We start from the raw sequence: 9,929 nt of genomic DNA on the forward strand, positions 1-9,929 counted from the left end.
GGGATGAAGATGGCGAAAGCCTGCGGCGCGACTCGACTAAAAATCTTTGGCGACTCACAATTGGTAGCTCAGCAGGTTATGAACCAATGTGATGCAGTCAATGACAGCATGGTGGCATACAAGGAGGTGTACAACGAGCTTGAGAAGCTGTTTGATGGATGCGAAGTAAATCACATCAGTAGGCTGAGCAATGATGAAGCCGATGTTCTCGCAAACATCGGGTCGCAGTGGCCTCCCAATCCCGCCGAGGGTGTTTTGGGAAGAGATAGCTGAGAGATCCACAAAGACAAAGAAGGCGCGAGAAGAAGACGAAGGAGGAGAAAACTTCGGCGCCTCTCAAAGAAGTTCCAGATGAAGAAGAGGACCAGAGAGCTGGTGATGATGGTAGAAGTCCCATGGATGCAAGCGTACATATCGTATATCCTAAGGAAAGAAACACCCGACGATCCAGTTGAAGCAAGGCGAGTTATTCGACGATCCAAAGCCTTCACAGTGGTCAAAGGGGAGTTATACAAGCGAAGTATTTCGGGCGTGCTGCAAAGGTGCGTTACACCCGAAGAAGGAAGAATAATCTTAAAGGACGTACACGAGGGAATATGTGGTCACCACGCGAGCGATCGAGCTATTGCGGCTAAGGTTTTTCGGGCTGGATTTTTCTGGTTGACAGCAATCGAGGATGCAAAAGAGATAGTACGAACCTGCGACGCGTGCCAAAGATTCGCCGCAAAACCACACTCCCCGGCAGCGAGGCGATGCCAATACCATTGTCTTGGCCCTTTGCCCAATGGGGACTCGATATGGTGGGCAAATTACACAAGGCTTCGCCAGGAGGATACGAGTACATGTTGGTTGCTGTCGATAAATTCACCAAGTGGATAGAAGCGAAGCCGATAAATTCACCAGACGCAGCGTCAGCCATCAAATTCGTGAAGGGCATCGTTTTTCGGTTTGGAGTACCTCACAGCATCGTCACAGACAATGGCAGTAACTTTACGTCCAAGGAGTTCAAGGCATACTGCGCGCGAAGTAGGCATCAAATTGCACTTCGCGTCAGTTGGGCACCCGCAAACCAACGGCCAAGTCGAGAAAGCCAATGGTATCATCTGCAACGGTATTAAAAAGCGCCTGCTAGGACCGCTTGAAAAGGCTCGGCATACTTGGCCAGAAGAATTGCTAAGTGTTTTGTGGAGTATTCGAACAACACCAAATACGGAGACACAAGAAACTCCGTTCTTTTTAGTCCACGGAGCTGAGGCAGTACTACCGATCGAAATAGAGCATGACTCCCCAAGAGTCACAGAGTATGACGAAGAAACTTCAAGAAGAGCTTTGGAGGACGATGTGGATGCACTCGGCGAAGCTCGGGATGAAGTACTCTCACGAGTCACCAAGTACCGACGGGACACGAAAAACTACCACGGTCGACGGTTGCGGCCAAGATCTTTCCGGGTCGGCGATTTGGTCTTACGGCTCAATCGGCAAAGTACTTGAAAAGCTCGAGTCACCATGGCTGGGCCCTTACATCGTCACGGAAGTAATCGAAGGAGGAGCGTACAGGATCAAGGACAAGAAGACAGGGGTTCCTAGAAAAACCCCTGGAACGTGGCGCAGCTCAGGCGTTTCTACGCCTAGAGTCGAAATATAGTCCTCCTTTGTAAAAATACAATGTACTAAAATGCCCGCGAGTTTTCAGACGCACTCTTTTCCTTTTCAGGGCACCGAGTGGGGCTGGAAAGGTTTTTAATGAGGCGGGCTCGCGGTGCTGCAATATAACAAAATATAGTGATGAGATACATATCTTTTCCTCGACATACTCGGGAGATTACGCCTCGAAGTTACAACATATACACAACATAGATAAATCTAATGGGCAAGAAATATTTCGCCTTGGTATCAAATACCTCGCCAAATAAAAAGAAAGTACAAAATAGCAATCGGCAAAAGAACAAAATACTCGGGGGCTTGTACCCGCAAATATAGTATACTCAATAAAAATTCGGGTGCCTTGGTTTACAACCTCGCATACACAATAAAGAGATTTACCACCGAAACACTCGGGGGCTTGAGGAAGAAAAATAGAAATATTTCCTAAACTTTACAATATAGTATATGTTTGCAACAATACAGGACGCCATTTTAGAGAAAAATCGACAGGTTAAAAGAAAAAGAAAGTCAATTCCGGCTCAATATATTATCTATGGTCATCCAGTCCAGTATTTGCAGTGCGAGTACTATGTTCAGCATAGCTGCCCCTTTCGAAGAATTCAGAGTCCATCCGAAGAAGTTCATCCATCATATCTTCTGCCACAGGGGTCACATGATCGTCAATTTTGCTGACATCTCTCTTCCTTTTCGCCATCTTGGCTAAGCACTTGGTAACAATTTGACTCATGTCAAACTTGGGATAGCAGATTTTGATCATCATCATAGCAAACCTGGCACCAGCAGATAGTTGAGCTCGTACAAAGTGATGGATACGAGGAGCATCTTGAAACTTCTCCAACAATCCAAGAATAGTGTCGGGTGCTTCGTTCTGAGGAAACAGCGTCTTGTAAACCAGGGTTAATGTCCTGGTGCAGAAGTCAAGGAACTCGCGAACCTGACAGGCGCGGTCTTGAAACCTAACAATTTGTCGGGTTCGCTCAGGAGTGGCCCAGAATAGAGAACCATGGTCGAGAGAACGGTTAACAAGGAGGTTCGTCCTGGTATTCACCCTTTCATCCTCAGCAGCAGCGTCGATAAAGGAGCCTAGTTGGCGAGAACATAAGAATCTCGAAAAAGGAAATAGCGAGAAAACGGGAATCTCGGTTTGCAAGAGCATACCTGACATATCTGCACTGGCCTCAATCATCAAATCAAGCATAAAATTTTCTCGAGTAGTTGTTTTTTCAACTTCCGAAATAGCAGCTTCCTTGGCACTTATGGCTTCTTTAGCTTGTTGAAGGGCAATCCTTTCCCTTTCGGATGCTTTGCGAGATTGCTCCATCATCGCAAGAGTCTGCTTTTTCATGGACTGAAGTTGTTGGCGAAGTTCTTGCAAATCATTCGGGGAGTGTTTACTTGAAGAACCTTCGACAAGGTCATCAGCGACAAGTGTTTTCTTCGAGAAGGAGGAAGCGAGTAAAAGTGTCGGCGGGATGAGGATTTGCGGAGTAGTTATCAAATATCAACTGGAAAAGAAAATTTCAGTATCAATGATCACGCAAAATAAAATTCCATTGATCTACGGGACATTTACACAGATATTACAGAAGGAGTCTTCAAAAGAATTACTACGACAGTTGTCGCCAAAGCTACTGTGGCGACAACTTCAGAAGGAACAGGAAAATGAAAAACGAGAAAAAGAAAAGGCATTCTACTAGACTTCCGGCTTTGACGAGCTAGGGGCGAGGAGTAGGCTTGAATCCAAGATAAGCGAGGATCTTCTTTGTGTTGGGCTTCGCAGCCCTGATCAGCGATCGCCACTTCGTGGTCTCCATCTCCTGTGTGTCGCCAACCTTGGTCCAGTCGATGTTTTGCTGGCTGTCCGCAACAAGGGCGACAGTGCTTTCAACAGCGACTTTCATATTTTCTTGGCGCGGCTTCAGTCCAAGATCTTCTGGCGGATTAAAACACTTGGCAAGAGCAAGAAAAGTCGCGGGTTCCTCTTTCTTCGGGAAGAAGTAGGGGAAGAGCCGCGATAGTCCTTCCTTGGCTTGATCAATGCCGTCGCGTGCTTCTGTTCCATGAAACTCAAGGAATGCAAGTGCGTCAAGAAGAGGATCATTGTCGGGATCTTCAAGTTCAAATTCCTGAGATGTTTTATCTGTCGAAGATAGAAATTTATTGATCAACAAACGAGTAAAGAAAAGCAAGTCCAAAGAATACAAAATGGTTCAGGTACTCACTGACAAAGCGACGGTTTTGCGACCTCAGGCGTTTAATAATCGCGTCTTTGCGAGCAGATTGTGCGGCTATATGCTCGCTCAGCGAAGTCTCGGCGTCGTGAAGCCTCTTCTTAAGTTCTTCGACACCAGCGGCGTCGGCTTTGGCCTTGTCAGCCTCCGCCCTAGCCTTACTAGCATCCGATTCGGCCTTCTTATGAGCCTCCTCACTTTGCTCTAATTTTTGAGCAAGTGTGTTGGCACGCTCGTTGGCCTCCGCCGGTTTTACGCCAAGATAGTTAAATTTAGTTAAAATCACGACAAGAAAGGAGTGAGAAGGCAAGGGTAAAGAGAAGCAGAGAGACACTACCTTCAGCTTTGCTAGCATAGTCGCGGTACCCAACGAATTGGGCACCGAAGCGGATGAATTCCTTAATCAAAGGCTGTTAAAAGAAAGATAGAGAAAGAAAGCGTCGGTAGGGGAGAAAGTGCGATAGCACAAAGTCAAAAGAAGCAAACAGAGAAAACATCGACAGCATCAGAAAGCATTTAAGGACTTACATCATCCAAAAGAGGAGTCGAGGAGCTACCCAATTGCAAGGTAGGCTCCATGATTGTTTCAACCCTTGCCCTTTTTGGTGAAGGGACAAGAGGGCTTGCGGGAGGAGTAGGTGCGTCGATGTTTTGTTGAGGAGGCGAAGATTCTTCTCCTTCAATTTGCACCTCGAAACAACTAAGAGTATGCGACGTACTCGTTCGAGCAGTCGCATCAATAGCTGGCATTTCTTCCTCGTCACCACTGCGATTAAATGGCGACAATATAAGAAGCAAGATAGACAAAAATCTTCAAGTAGCAAAATAGTAAGAAACAAAAGGTGACTTACGAACTGACGAGGGCTTCCAGGTATGGATCGAAAGCTGCCTTCCGACGTGAAGGAGCAGCTTCTTCGGCTTTGGAAGTGCCGGAATCTTCGACATCAGTCCTTTTCCTTTTGTTCTTTGGAGAAACAGCGGGAGGAGGAGAGTGTGCCGAGGTGGTACCCTCGGATTCAGCTTCCTTTTCAGAAGATCCCGCAGATTTTCGAAAGCTGCGGGTTCACTATCGGGGCCGGGAGCATCTTGGTTGTCATCGGCGACAACGGCTCGTTCTTCGACTTCACCACCTTCGGGAAGGGGAGGAAGAGAGACAATATCTGGATGGTTCTGTACAAAGCAAAGAGGGATGTCAATAAAGGAGTTATGCAAAGGATGTCAAACAAAAATAGAGAGTCGACAAAAGTTACCTTGGGAAGCGCATTGGCGGCGCTGTATGGTTTTACTCGACAAGAAGACGGGACAGGATCTTTTTTGCTGAGGGAGGAATTTTTCGGACAAGTTTTTCTAAGTCCTTGACCGGTAAATCCACCGACAGGCGATCCACATCATTGTCGTCAGCATACTTCCAGAGGGGATTTTTGCGAGCCTGTAGAGGCTGCACTCTGATTCTAAGGAAATATGCCGTAATCTGGATACCCGATAGGTCTTTGCCGCGGGTGTTTTGCAGCTCGCGGATGCGGGTCATCAATGCCTCCGTCGCCGTTTTTCTTCCTCGGTAGCCTCTGCGTCCCAGGAACAGCGGCGGTAGATTTTTTCGGCACCATCAAAAGGAGGGATGTTGTCTTCAGCACATCCGTGATTCTCCTCATGAATGTATAGCCATTTTTTGCGCCACCCTTGAACTGAGTCAGGGAATTTGACATCGAAGTAATCGACATCAGGGCGAACGCAGATAACAACGCCGCCTATGTTATAGGCGACATTGGGAGAGCCATTGCGGCGACAAAAAAAGATACGCTTCCACAACGCCCAGTTAGGCTGGACGCCGAGGAAGGATTCGCAAAGGGTGATGAAGATGGAAATGTGGAGGATAGAGTTGGGTGTGAGGTGATGAAGTTGCAGTCCATAAACAAAAAGCAACCCCCGAAGAAAAGGGTGAATGGGGGCAGAAAGACCGCGGATGAGATGATCGACGAAACTAAACCGATACTCCATTGGAGGGGTCGGGTAGCTCTCTTCGCTGGGGAAGCACAGCGCCTTGGGTTTCTTGCTGATCCCCAGTTTCTTCAGGAGGTTGATGTCTTGGGCATGTTGCGGTCAGAAACCCACCGGCGGGCAGCGACTGGCAACACCGTAGAGCCGGGAACAACTCATGGCTGCGGCTGGCCCCAGTCCCTCAGAGCGACGGCCCGCAAAGCCTTCTGGTCACACGTCCGATGCTGTCGCAAGGGCGTGCCACCTGACCTATACCTGGTCGGGGAAGGTGTTGGATGATGCCTCGCTTAGTTTCCTGCATGGCATACACGTAAACGTTAAATACGAGCCTCGATCGGCTCTCAGGTTGTCCTGTGAATCGGCTCAAAGAGCCGATCCACCCATGATTCGCACGAGGTGTACGAATATATGGTGGTCCTGCTTGATCAAGATAAAGCTAAAGCGATCTACGACGATTTAGGGTTTTCACCGCATAATCGGATCATCCTACTCACGATTGGGCCTCGCGCTCGCGCACGGTGATCGTAAGCCGATCCTAGACAGGGCCTAAAAACCAACACGAGGTTGATCCCCGGAACATCCTGTCTAGGGCTAGCAAACTACACCCTACACGCCGTTGGATCCTCCAACCCTTTGTAAGGCCTAACTATTGCGGATATTAAACTAATCCTTGAAGAACAAGGAGCAACCGTAACGGATCGGATCTACTAAACAATGATCAAGCGGGGTGCCTCCCCTACACCTAAGATAGGTGTAAGGGCGGCTAGATGTATAAGGGTTGCACTACGACATCATATGATACGAAGAACAATGCTAACCCTAACACATCTAAGATAACTACGTTGCTCGCCATCAAAAAGGCTTCAGCACGAGCAACGCGTGAACAACGTAATAAGCTTGTGCTGCCTAGATCGCAAGATGCGATCTAGGCAGCATGGTGCTTACCGGAAGAAACCCTCGAGACGAAGGAGTTGGCGATGCGCCGAGATTGGTTGTGTTGAACGTTGGTTGTTGTTTATTTCATAAACCCTAGATACATATTTATAGTCCGGGGGACTTTCTAACGTGGGAATAATCCCGACCGTGCACGAAGCAAACTCTAACTAACCGACACGTAATCTACTATGTTACAGATACAAGGGCAAACTAGCCCAACTTTGCATATAAGGCCGATTCACGTAATTCTTCTGTAAATAATCTTCAAGCCCATCTTGATCGCGGCCCACCTCTGACTTGGTCAAATTCTGGTGATAACACATGCCCCCCTGGTTTTGGAAATGACATTTCCAAAATCATCACGCTTTCTTTCGTCGGGTCATGTCGTGGCAGAGCAGAACTGTTGCAGCATCCTTCATCATGACACCTTGTCTTCCCAACTTCTCTGCAAAATTTGATAGCTTTAGCATCACTTCCTCGGAAACTGCAATGGCATTAAATCTCCACTAGGCTCCTCATTATTTAACCGTGCCGATTGATCAGTCCTCTTCATCCCCTTCCTCTGTTCTAGCTGTCGGCACCCAAAAAACCCTCTTTCCCTGTAACAATGTCTTCCTCTTCCTCCGTCTCCTCCGGCCTCTCCCTCCAGTCTTTCTCCTCAAGCGAGCCAGAGTGGAACTTCGACCATGTGCCAGGCGGTCCACCCGAAGCATTCGTCGGGTCAGATGGCGACCTGCCTCTGACCGATGGGGAAGACGACCTCAAGTTCCTCATCGAAGGGGAGCTGATAAGCGAAAGCGAAGACGACCTCCATCCCTGGGTGAAACCCACCTCCTCCGACAGGAAGGAGGACGAAGAAGAAGTAGAGGAAGAAGAGGAGGAGGAGGATGATCCCTCCTCCCCCGCTAAGCATCCGTCGGCAAAGCGATTCCGCGCTTGGGCGGACAGCGAAGACGATGATGACGATGAGGAGGAAGAAGAAGAGGATGAATCCTCCTCCTCCATCGGATACCCGCCGACAAAGCGCTTCCGCTCTTGGGCGGACAGCGAGGATGATGATGATGACGAGGAAGAAGAAGCTCCGGCCGAGGGCTGGGGCAGCAGCGACGAGGAACTTCCCGGGAGCAGCGCCGATGACATCGACAACGGCGACGATGAGGACATCGACGACTAGTAGAGTAGGCCTAGTAGTAGCAGTGCACTAGGCACCAGATCCCCCTTTTGAGAGCCATCGGCTCTTTCCTGTAAAGCCGCCCCTTTGAATTAATGAGAATTGTTCTTCCAATTTATCTTTCAATTAATCCAATTTTAATCCTTCCGCTTGCCACACCAAGACCGATAGCAACGTATCGGATTTTTTCCCTTTAGACGCCCATGAAGCCGGACTCAGATATCGATTAGACCGTCAGTCAAGCACTTCTCAAATTCGGACTGTGATTTGATACCTGACCGTGATATTTCGCAATCCTATAGCCGATGACTGTTCATCGGCTATTTTGAGAATCCAGTCTCCTTCCTTTTCTTGCAGCAACAGGACGATCCAAACCCTGTACAAGACGACGGCTTCCCTTTCCGGCTCCCCTCCGTAGCTTTAACAATCTTCTTCTGCAAACAGCCCACCGCTTTCGGAGAAGGTCATGATGCAGGGTCAGCCGATGCAACTCCAATCGGCTCTCAAAAATAGAGCACCTACCAAGTTAGTTGCCCCCCGAGCCTTAGTCAAGGCGAGAAAGGTAGTGAATCAGCCAAATGTGCCGCCATTGGCCTCACGTCATAATGCGAGCCAGCCGATTTCAACAAAATCGGCTCCCCAAGCGAGAGAACCTTCGGAGGTGAGCTGCCCCCGAGCTTCTTCGGTCCACTTCTGCGCCTTGCGAGTCAGATCGGGTCCTTTCCTTTGGCGGATCTGATGCAACTCATCCTTAACCTGATCTGCACGTCCAGGCTGCTCTTGGCATTGGTCAGGGTCATGATCCCTCAAACCGCCCCAGCTGATATTGCGGACTCGAGTACTTGCAATAAGGCATTCCATTGAGGAGTTTTTCCAGTAGAGTTTCTCTTCATGACCCACTTCCTGCTCCATTGAATCTCTGTTTACAACAGTTGTACCTCTTGAGTCGATGGCCATGCATCGGCTTTCTATCCTTAAGTCGATGTCTGCGCATCGGCTGTGCTTAAAAAGTTTTGAATTTTCTACGGCCGATTTATGTATCGGCCCCCATACTTCAATACCCATCATCAAAGGATATCTTGGGCTGCTGGGCATTTGTAAGACGCTTCTACTGTATATCCTCGTGTTTTATCCACCTGGGTGCCCCCCGAGCCGATTCTTTCAAGGGATTTGATGGTATCGGCTTTTCAGGTATTCCCTGTTGGATCGAATGTTGAACCCAGGTAGCATGTACAGTGAGGATAATTTTGGCCGATTCTTTGGAATCGGCCTCCACGTTGAATTGCTCAATGAAGGTTTTGTAATGTTCCTCCATAAATCTTTGGGGCCGATCTCCCGGATCGGCATCGCCACGTTTGTCCATAGACGCTGTTTTTGTTACACGGTCAGGCCGGTGGATGAAACCAACCTAACCCCGTCCTTTGTCACGTCGATGCGCTCGCGATCGTCCAATCCCGGAGCCCTAAACTCCGTTGGAAAGATGGAGACCATGTTTGTGCCAGCCGATGTCTCATCATCGGCTTTCCTTTGCTTGGGGCACCACTCTTTTCTTTGTGGCCGACCTTCTTCGTCCGGGGGTTCGCTGAATTTTGGCGGCCGGATCAGGCCGTGCCTTCCTCAACGTGTGCGGTATAACCTTTCAGCTTCCTCCAACCCACGTAGACGCTGAACCCTTCGCTTTTGGGAACGGCTGAGTCCATCAGGGCACCACCTTGGCCGGTGGTACCTGTCTTCTTCTTCTTCTCCCTCGTCTTCCAAATCCTCAAGATCTTCCATCCGAGGGGACTCAGCACGTTTGCTTCGAGGCGGGAGAGGCCCTAGGCGCTTGAACACGGACACGTTAGCTGCATCCTCCTTCTTTTGTTTGCATTCTGGGCAGTTGCCGATTGTAGGCAATCGGCTCATTCCTGAATCCCAGCGGTGTACGA

Source organism: Lolium rigidum, chromosome 7 (assembly GCF_022539505.1).
Source record: "Lolium rigidum isolate FL_2022 chromosome 7, APGP_CSIRO_Lrig_0.1, whole genome shotgun sequence".
NCBI lineage: Eukaryota > Viridiplantae > Streptophyta > Magnoliopsida > Poales > Poaceae > Lolium > Lolium rigidum.